Genomic DNA, 10,286 nt, shown 5'->3' with positions numbered 1-10,286 from the left:
TGCCCCGGGGAGGGGCGCAGTGCGTCTGACTTCTCAGTTTGTAGATGACGCTCGGGGTGGCAGGCACTAACAGCAGTCTCCTGCGTGTCTCCGCCACTGACCTGCCGAGAGGACTGCAGCCTCCACCGCTGGTCCCATTGGCACGACCGCCCTAAACTGCGCGTCCTGCGAGGTCAGCGGCTTGGTGCCCACCATGACCTATGCCAGTGGTTCTCAGAGTGTGGCCCCCAGACCAGTAGCGCCAGCTTTACGTGGGAACTGGTTAGAAATGCAAATTCTCAGGGCCCATCCAGACCTGAATCAGAATCTATGATTCAGAATTCTGTCTCTTAACAAGACTTCTAAGTCATGCTGAAGTTCACTCAAGTTTGAAAGCCACTGTTTCTTAGAATATGTCCTGCATATAGTCAGCATTCAAATATTTGTTGAATGAATAAAGGGAGCTATTGAAATGGCAGCGCGTTCAAAAACCCTGCCACCTTTCCACGTTTAACTTTAAATGTGTTCCATCTCAACCCCTCAAATGTGACCCAGAAACTAGGGACAAAGGCATAGAAATGAATAAAACCCAAATCTGCTTTCAGGAAGCTCTTAATATAGTGCCTTAAATATAATTTATCACATCAATTTGCCAAACTAGGACTCCAAAAGAACAGCCCCCGTGACCAGTACATTTTGATATAGGGAATCAAGTCAGGAGAGGTTCGAGAAATGGGGTCCCTTGGAAAGCAGTGTGAGCTTGTAAAAGAACACCATGCATGGGCCCTGGGTGTCTGGCCTGGGGCCAGGAGAGGTGCAGGAAGAACAGCCCTTATTTTTAAGGTTTGACTGCACCCTGTGTCCCTTTCTTTGACAGCTGTCTCTCTTGATAAAAGAGGCCTTGGAATCAGTAAGTGAGGGAAGAGAGAAACCTTGGGAGCTCCACACCAGTACAGCTCAGGGCCCAGGTTCTGAGCTACTGAGAGGCAAAAAGTGGAGAGGATGGGACACTTTTCTACGTCAGCTGGGCCTTTCTCCAGGGCTGTAGAGCTTATAGAACCGCTGCCCACCCGGTCCCCTCCCTGCTGTGAGGATCAAGAAGAGAGAGACTCGCAGCCCCATCGGTGCCTCCAGATCCGGTAACTTTAGTTTGTGAATTTCACAAAGCAGTGCATATTCTTTCGTGGAAACCATCCTGTGTGGCAAACACAGCAAGGCTCACTGCCTTTGCCCACAACAATGACTCACACATGCACCGGTTTCACAGTTTATGAAGAGTTAACGTGTACCTTATCTCAGGGTTTCCAATTGCCTGGTAACGAGTCCTCTGAGCACTTTTCTGAAAATGCAGACTCCTAGGCCCCTGTAGTTTGAGAACTTGCTGTTGGTGAATGAATCTGATTGTATAAGTATTTTATTTGGTTGGAGTTTTGAAAAATAAATTGAATTTATATGCCTTTAAGTTTAAATATATTTGCCTATACCAATTCCAATGTTATTTACTCCTGACTCTTCATGTAAGAATTTTGGATTAGAAAGGATATCAGATATCATTGAACCCTAAGGTCCTCCTATGAGGCAATGAGTAACCCCAAGAGCGCAAAGCCCCTTTATTGCAGGGCTCCACTGAGAGGAAAGATTATATAGATAGAGATAGAGATAAATAGAAATAGAGATATAGTAGATAGAGAAGTAGGGAGTTGGATATAGAGATAGAGATACATAGAGATATATAGATATACACACACAATTTGGAGTATACTGTGGAATCAAATGCAAAATTTGATGGAATTTTTAAGGCAACTTCACATTTGATTTGAGTAGTCCTACCCACACACCCCATCATTGGTGTCACTGGCAAAGGAACCAGTCCTTTTAAAGGACCCCTCCTGGTTTCCAGCTCCTTTCTTCACAGAGCTGTGGGCGGAGAATGAGGCCAGTCCCACCCGGGGCCTGTGTCAAGCATCATTGCAGGGAGTTTGCATCAGCATTGAGATGACTAGCAAAGCTTCTTTCAACAAAATTATGACCTCAGTCTGGATCTGGCACCAGTCCTTTCCCGGGAAGCCTGAGAGCTCATTTTTATACTAAACTCAACATAAGAAATAGCCTTTTTCATTGTTTCTGAGAATGAAATAAAAGGAAACACGTTGGCAAGGCATCAGGATAGACTGAAATCAGGTTGTTTTGGACTCAACTGAAAATATGTTTGAGTGTCCCTGGTACTAGAGCTGGAAACAAAGAACTTAAAATAAAATGCTATCGTAGTGAAAATGAGGGTGGGCTAAGTGTTGAAGGCAAGAATTGACAATAGGATAACATGGGGTAGGGGCTCAGGAAAGGGTCTGGTTTTAACTGTAGGTGAAGGGAAAATTTTATTTACTCATTTAATCACTTGTTTAAGCATGTAGCAAATACTGGGCCTGGTGCTGGCCTCAGTTTTGTAAAGCGACGAAGACACACATGGTCCATAAATACTGGGAGGTGGAGGGATGCCAGGAGAGACAGCCTTCCACAGTAACACCTGCAACAAACGCTGCAGCAGAAATCTGCACTAAGAGGCGCAGCCAGTGAACAGATGACCAAGGACATCTCGAAGCTTACGAGAAAAGCTCCCACATCAGCAGCAGAGTATAGTGAGAAAAGCACTCGATCTAGAATCAAATGGACTGGATTCGGACACCAGCCTCGCCACATCTTAGCTACGTAAGCTCTCTGCTGTTTTTCCTACCTAAGATTGTCCAAATGGTCTTTATCGCATCAAGCTGGGGATGTAGATCAAACCAGATCATTTGCGGAGAATGTCTAGCACATCTCTGGCCCAGATTAGATGCTCAGTAAATGCAAGTATATACTGTGATGTGGTCTTCCAAGGGCTGCATGCCAGGAAACTCCTGAATGGGGAACACAAACATACTTGTTACTGATAAGTATTTTCTTCCATTGGAAATTAAGAAATTGGGGTGTTTTTTTTTGTCTATATGCCAAACTCCTGTAAGTTAAGGTAGCTTTCAGAGCCAATTTAATTCTGAACACATTGACAAAACAGAGGACCTCTCCAGGCAGGAATCCATATCTTTCTATAGTTCACTTTTGGCTTCAATGAGTATAAGGTACTAGTCCATAACCATGAGATATTTTATGATACTCTCCACCAATGTGCATTTCTCCTTGTTTAATAATATCAGTCACCAGTTTTAAATGAATATATAGCTGTCTAATTTCGAATTACATTGCTATAACCATGTGACTACATTCTGACCAATAACATGGGAGCAAAATGTGAACAACCCACCTCTGGACTATGATTCTGGAAACTTGGATGTTCTTCCTGGCCTTTTTCCTCTACCTCTTGGCCAGGGCAGCCAAACTGAACCCGAGGATGGGAGTCACGTGTTAAAGATGGCACAGACAACAAACAGGCTTTGGACTTATTTGGTGGACCATCGTCTGGAATGTCATTGGAGAAAAAAGAAACTCACACCTGTTTCATCCTGTGTTTTGAGATATCATTCTTAGAGCAGCTTAGCCTCCATCTTAACTAAAACCTGAGGGTTTAGTAAATTTGAATGAAATAACCTATGGAAACACTTAGTTCAGGGCCCAGGACAACGTAGCCACTCGGTGTTGGATTTTAATTTTTAAAATTTGACAACTCAATAGCCTCTATTGCATGACAAAAGTATACAATTATGTGCTGAGAATGATGCAGAATTCAAAAAGGAGTAGAATATGCTCTCTTTCCAGGAATTCAGGTTCTAATGGGCCACTTGGACTCTGTATTCCTCCTTCTAATCCTTTGCAAGAATAACGTTACTGACATTATCAGTGGAAGGCCCGCCATTGCTGCAAATGGCAGAAACAGTGGGGGCTTCCAAAAAGGCTGCTAACTCCCACACCCCTAATTTTGAAGTTTCCTCTGCCAAAAAAGTAACAATATACCAACGTGGGCTCCTACCATTTAAAAATCATCCTTCACTGTTATAATATACATTCTTTGTGGCATATTAATAAATTGTGTTGGCATATACTTCAGAGAGAGTACTTAAGCTTGGTCTGCCCCTTATGCCTTGTGGAAAAGTGGTTTATGGGGAGTGTTCACACATTGCAAACAAGTGGGTGTTATTTGGGACGAGGGAAGTTAGAAGAGGGCTAGGTCTAGGAGAGTGTTCAGAAATTGCAGGGATATAGGTGACCAGCCGAAATGCCAAGAAACACAAAGATTCTCATTCATTTATTGAAGAAAATCCTGAAGAACTAAGCTGGACCACACAGAGCAAGAGAGCCCGCTCTACTCTCCTGTCTGAAAGGTGAGCCCATCCCTGGTCCTCCATCCCTAGGCAGAAACACCAGGGTGAGGGCACTATTGGGTCATAGATTTTGCATAGTAGAATCACCTGGGGAGCTCTTATAAATTCTGATGCCCAGGCTGCACCCTGACTCAGTTAAGTTCTCCGTGTGAGACCCAGGCGTTAGCATCTTTCAAAGTTCCCAAAGTTATTCCAACATGTGGTAAAGGTTGAAAATCTCTGTGTCAGATCATTCAAGCTCATATTCTCCAGACCCTTCCCAATGGGTCCAGAGGGTGGTTACTGGCTCACTTGGTATCCAGGAGCAAGTAACCAGAATGGTTCAACCCTAATATCTTCCTGGAATTTACTGAGAGATTGGGTGACTTAAAGATGAATTTCTCAGTTGCACCATTTCTTAGCATGAACAGGCTGCAAAACAGGCTGCTGCAAATTGTATGCAAGATCTGCACAGCACAAGGATGCTTGGCAAAGGGGAAGGGGATCTGAAACTACAGCCTAAACTCTGCTCACCAAGTTGTCATCCTGGCCTTGGACTTGGTGCAACTAAAAGGGGAGGAGATGCCTATTTCTAACTCTCAGAAAGGAGCTGGAGGGCCAATGGCACCCCTAGTTCAAGACTGCCTGAGATAGAGGCAAAGGGAGAATACAGAACCATCTGCATCAAAATTACCTGGGATCTTATTAAAATATAGGTTCCTGGGCCCTCACCTCAGACCTAATGAATCTGATCTCTGGGGACAGGACCTAAAAATCTGTGCTTTAACAATATCTCAAGTGGTTTCCATCAAGCTGAAGTTTGGTGACCATTGGCCTAGGGTATGGGATGGTCTTTCAAATGAAAATAAATTGAGCACCTCCTACATGAAGGCCCATGCTATCTTTCAGGGAATAAGAGTGAATAAGACCCCATCCCTTCCTCAAGCATCCTGAGCTAGTGGGAGATACAGATAAAAAGTGCAACCCCAGGAGCCCAAGCTCTGACCCCTCCTAGGTTCAGATGTGTCTGGCACATGCAGAGAGCCAGCGAACAGACTGAAGCCCCTCCCAGGAGAGGAGTCCTCTCAGGGAAGTAGGAGCCAGGCACCACAAGCCTGACCCACTAACAAAGCCTCCACTGTTAGAAAGGAGGAATGATTTGGGCGACAGCTCCGTGTCTGACACGTGTTTGTTTGTGGGCCAAAGTCCCAAGACCCAACCCCTGTTTTCATCCTATGGTTATATATCTGAGTCCCTGGGAAAGCTGGAGGGTGTACACTGAATGGTGTTTCCCTGGAACCCATATAAACCATCTGGGCAGAAAGAACGTGACTTTGGGACACCATTAATTGAGTGTACATGCAAAGGGGAGGCACAAAACAACAGCTTGCAATTTTGGCACATCCTGCACTCTTCCTCAGTTGCACCAGGGGCCTGTGGTGCCCAATGGACACAACTGAGCCCAGGGGAGAGGATACTGTCTAACGGAGAGTTGCTGGGGCAGCAAGCCAAGGACAACCTGCAGGCACCATGTGGGGACTAGCTAGGCTTGTCTGGGAACACATGTGAGACACCTTAGGATATGCCCACAGATACTTGAACAGTGTTTGGAAGTGGCTAGGATCAGATATGAATGGCATTAGTGGGTGAGAGGGGGCCTGTGGCAGGAGCCCTAACAACATGGGTAATAGACCTAGAAGACTCGGCTTCTCTTCATTCATCATCCTTGTTGCAGAAAGAACTTGGTGCCTAAGCAGAATAACTTCTGATTTGTAGCCCAGACCAGCCCAGACCAAGCACTGGGAGAGGCCGTGAGGCATGGGCACTGGGATGGGGCAGGGTGTTGTGAGGAAAGGACCCTGGAGTTTTTGAGGGGCAGAAGTGAGGGTCATTTCCTCTGCTTGGTTTAGAAGGTCTAGCACGTTCTGGTCCCTGCCTACCTTTTTCCCTCAGCTCACGTCACCTTCACTCTCTCTGCACCAGCCATGTGGACCTTCTCTCAGTTTACTCTAAGGCACTCTTCTCTTTAGCTTCCTTCCCTTTGAATACGCTGTTTGGAATGCTTGAAATTGTCCACTTTCACCTGGCCAACTCTCACTCATCTTTCAGTTTGCAGCCAAAGTGTCACTCACTTGAGTGAACCTTTCTGATGGACCAGTTTAGTGTGTAGAACATTAAATGCAGTCCATAAACTCAGATGAGGAGAAAATGTAACTCTTTGAGGTGATGGAAATTGAATCCCACTTTAGTTTGGCCTCAACCGGTAACTTGGACTTGGAGCGAAATTCCAGGTGTCTGATGACCAGTCATCTGTTCACCCAGGAATCTCTCTGCTGAGATGTCAGGGGCTCTCTTGGCCGGTCCAATGCCAAGTATGGGGCAAGGGGATCTTTGCTAGGCTCGCTGTTATCCCACGTGCCTGGAACCATCACCACTGACATTCAATCATTTTCCTCCTTTTTACTCTTGCTTACATTCTGGAGGAATCAGTTTCTGGTTCAGGGAGAAATTGCCATCATCTCAAATCCTATTCTGCTCAGTGGTTGTTGATTTCTTTCTTAAATTTTTATTATTTTCACGGGTACAGAAATAATAAAATGAGCATCCTTGTGAACTCTACTGGATTAAAAATTGTTAAAATTTTGCCATCACTGTTTTCTCACCTCTAAGTCTTTTCAAATAAGGGTTTTCACCTACTTAACCACAACACCATAGCCACATCTAACAAAATTATCTATAGTTCCACAAAATCATCTAATATCTAGTTTACATTTAAATTCCCCAAATGTTCCATTCCAGTCATTTTTTTTTTGCTTAGAAATAAAAACCAGGATTCAATCAAGCATCACACATTGCATTGTCTCTTTATATCCTTTGAACCTATGTTCATGTACAGCATCTCCGCCTTTTTATGTCATTGTCATTGCTGCTTCGTGATGATGGCATTTTTTTAAGGATTTGTGTCAGTTATTCCAAAACTCAGGTTTTGGGAACAAAAGTCAAAGAACTCTGTTTCCGACTTTCCCTCAGGCAAAAAGTTTAACCAATCCATTCTGGTCTCCTCAGGATTGAAGGTTTTCTCTGACCAGGGAAAATTTAGTGCCCGAATCAAGAAAGTCCTGGATAAACCATGACACACTGGTTACCCTCAGAAATGGAGGCACAGAATGGGATATTTGCTTGAGTGGTTGCAAGGCATAGGGCAGGGGTGGCAAATTCATTCTCACCGGGGGCCACATCAGCCTCACGGTTGCCTTCAAAGGATCGAACATAATTTCAGCTCCTTAACAGTGAAGGAGTAGTTACATTTATATAGTCCTAACATTACATCCTGCCCTTTGAAGGCAACTGCAAGGCTGATGTGGCCCTCTGTGAAAATGAGTTTGACACCCTTGACATAGGGTGAAACCCTAAAAATGATAGTTACCCAACATCACCCAGCTGTACTTGACTGAGAGATACTGTCATAGCGTCCTGTGGTTATGCTTTTGCAACACTCATCATATTTTTGACTCTGCTTATTGTCTATGTTTCCTAGTAGATAGTAAACTCCATGAAGACAGGGATGTGTGTGTCTTTTTGAATTCTCTAATCCCACTGTATCTCCATAGTTCTCCCACATATCAAATGTTTATTAAATCTTTATTGATTAAAGAAATAATTGAATGATGGCAAAGTATTTCAGAATTTAATGCATAAAGTAGAATTTAGCACTTATTTTCTGAATGCCGAGCTAAAAAAATTTAAACAGTGACACTGCAGACCTGGTTGGAAATCTTCATACCTCTACTCAATGAATATTAATAGGTTATACCGCCGGCATACCAATCTTAATAAGTATCCTGCGCAATTGTCCTGGCCACGCAGGTGAGACCTGGAAGTTTAAATGATCTTCAAGATCAAATGTAGAGCTTAGCTTTTAAGTCCTCAGAGGCTTCATGCAATGAGGGGATAGATCAGGGTAAGGCGTAACTGGGAATCTGGAGACAGTTAGCCCATTGGCTAAGCAGCACTGGCCCATGTACCAGACTTCTAAGGAAATCAGTTACACTGTAAGAAAATTCAATTAAATCAGGTAGAAATCAAAATAGTAATTCTACATTATTTTAAGCTTAAAATAATTCTATCTTGTCCCATTCTCCAGACTTCAACCCCTCAGGGCTATTAAATAACTGGTTTCTGAAAGGCCAAAAAGGAGGGGCTGGACTGGGGTTGGGGAGGCAGTTGATATGTGGTGTAATTCTGGACCTGGCCTGAACTTCAGGTTGGCTCAAGGTCAAGTCTGGCTTTTGGGAAGTCTTCTGGACTGGGGATTTGGTGACAGACTTGAACTAGCATTGGGTGCCTCATTGTAGATAATTCATTTGGAAGCTGATCCCATCTGGAGTCTCAAAGGGCCCAGCACCCAGCACTGGTAAGGTCTGAGAGGCAGACACCACAGCTCAGTGTTTGCTCTCCCATTCTTTCCTCCCTCCCTAGAGGAAGACCTGGTTGGGACCCAGGCTAAGTCAAAAAGGGTTGGTTTTATGGCAGATATACCTTGTTCAGGTGCTCACCAAAGACAAGTGTTCAGGTCACTATGAAGTACCAAAGAAAGACTTGATTTACAAGACCATTTAGGGAAGACCAGAATTTTTTAACTGTGAAGAAATTTTGAAATACACAATGAGATTTTGTTTTTTTTAATCCTGAGCATCAAGAAAGTACTTTTTATGTGTCCCTCACACTGGGGGTGGGGACAGAGGTACTAGGAAGACAACAAAGTATTGTAAAGGGGATAAAAGGGATGACCACTCATGATGCAATCACTGTTTGCTACCCATGTGACTTCATGTCACCCTAGCAGCAGTCCCAGTGAAGTATTGTTTGGGGAAACTGAGGTTTAGCAAAATTAAATGACTTGCTAAAGGCTATATGGCTGGGATGTGGCGCAGCATGAACATTTATTATACCTGTGCTGTCTGACTCCACATCTACAGCCTCCCCACGATAGCACACCATTCTTCTAGAGATGCAATGGAACGAGACCTAAATAGCCTCAGAAGTGGGGGCATTATTACTCCAGGTGAAGAACACAGTCATTGCTGCCACGCTATTGAAGGACCCTGGAAATACATGTTGGCTACCCCATCTTCACTGCAGCACCTACCTCACTGTCCGAAGTCCTGGCAAGCATTGCTTTCAGATGAATATTGGGGTCATGCCTCTCAGAGCCTTTCTAATTGGGGCAAGGTCCTCTGTACTCTTCCTCTCTGTTACCTCCATTCTGATGCATTCCAGATGCTCCAGCAGCTTTACTTCTCAGTATTAGCCATGAACTTGAGAGTACTGTGTGTCTCTTTGGCTTATTTTTCATTCCTGGGGGAGGAGGAGGAGTGCAAATAGCCTGGAGGGTGGCCAGATTTTTCATTTTGCAATTTCCAGCCACAGCTGCTTATAATGTGTTTTATTCAGTGGAGAAAACATGTTTTGCTTTGCACTCTTGCGTAACCATGAGACATCTGGGGTAAATTAGCTTAAAACTTCCCTCTAGTGTCACATTTGGGCTAAGTGACAAAGAAAAATGTTCACCTTGACTGTCGCGTGTTTGGATACACACCCTGCAGGGAGTCATCTAGGAGTTACAACTGGGACCCAATGCCATTATCCTACATCACATTGTTCCTTGTGAATGGTCAGAGCCCAGAAAATGGTATTTGGACCATCCAAGTAGGGAAATACTTGGGGGGGGGGGCTTTAAAAGGACTCTTCAATGCTTTCATTTGGGAGCTCTCCAATTTTAGAGGGCTTAGAAGCACCTGGGAGACTTTTTAAACTCAGACTTGCTCCTATCCCTACAGTTTCTGATTCACTAGGTCCAGGACAAAGTATAAGATTTTGCATTTCTAGTAAGTTCCCAAGTAATGCTGATGCTACTGGTTGAGGGTGGGGCATATTTAGAAAATCTCAGCTTTAAACTTTGGACAACCAAAGTGAGAAAATGAACATGATGTATGGGATTGGCAGAAACTACACAGC

This window comes from Phyllostomus discolor, chromosome 1, assembly GCF_004126475.2.
Source record: "Phyllostomus discolor isolate MPI-MPIP mPhyDis1 chromosome 1, mPhyDis1.pri.v3, whole genome shotgun sequence".
NCBI lineage: Eukaryota > Metazoa > Chordata > Mammalia > Chiroptera > Phyllostomidae > Phyllostomus > Phyllostomus discolor.
This window is presented reverse-complemented; position numbering follows the sequence as displayed.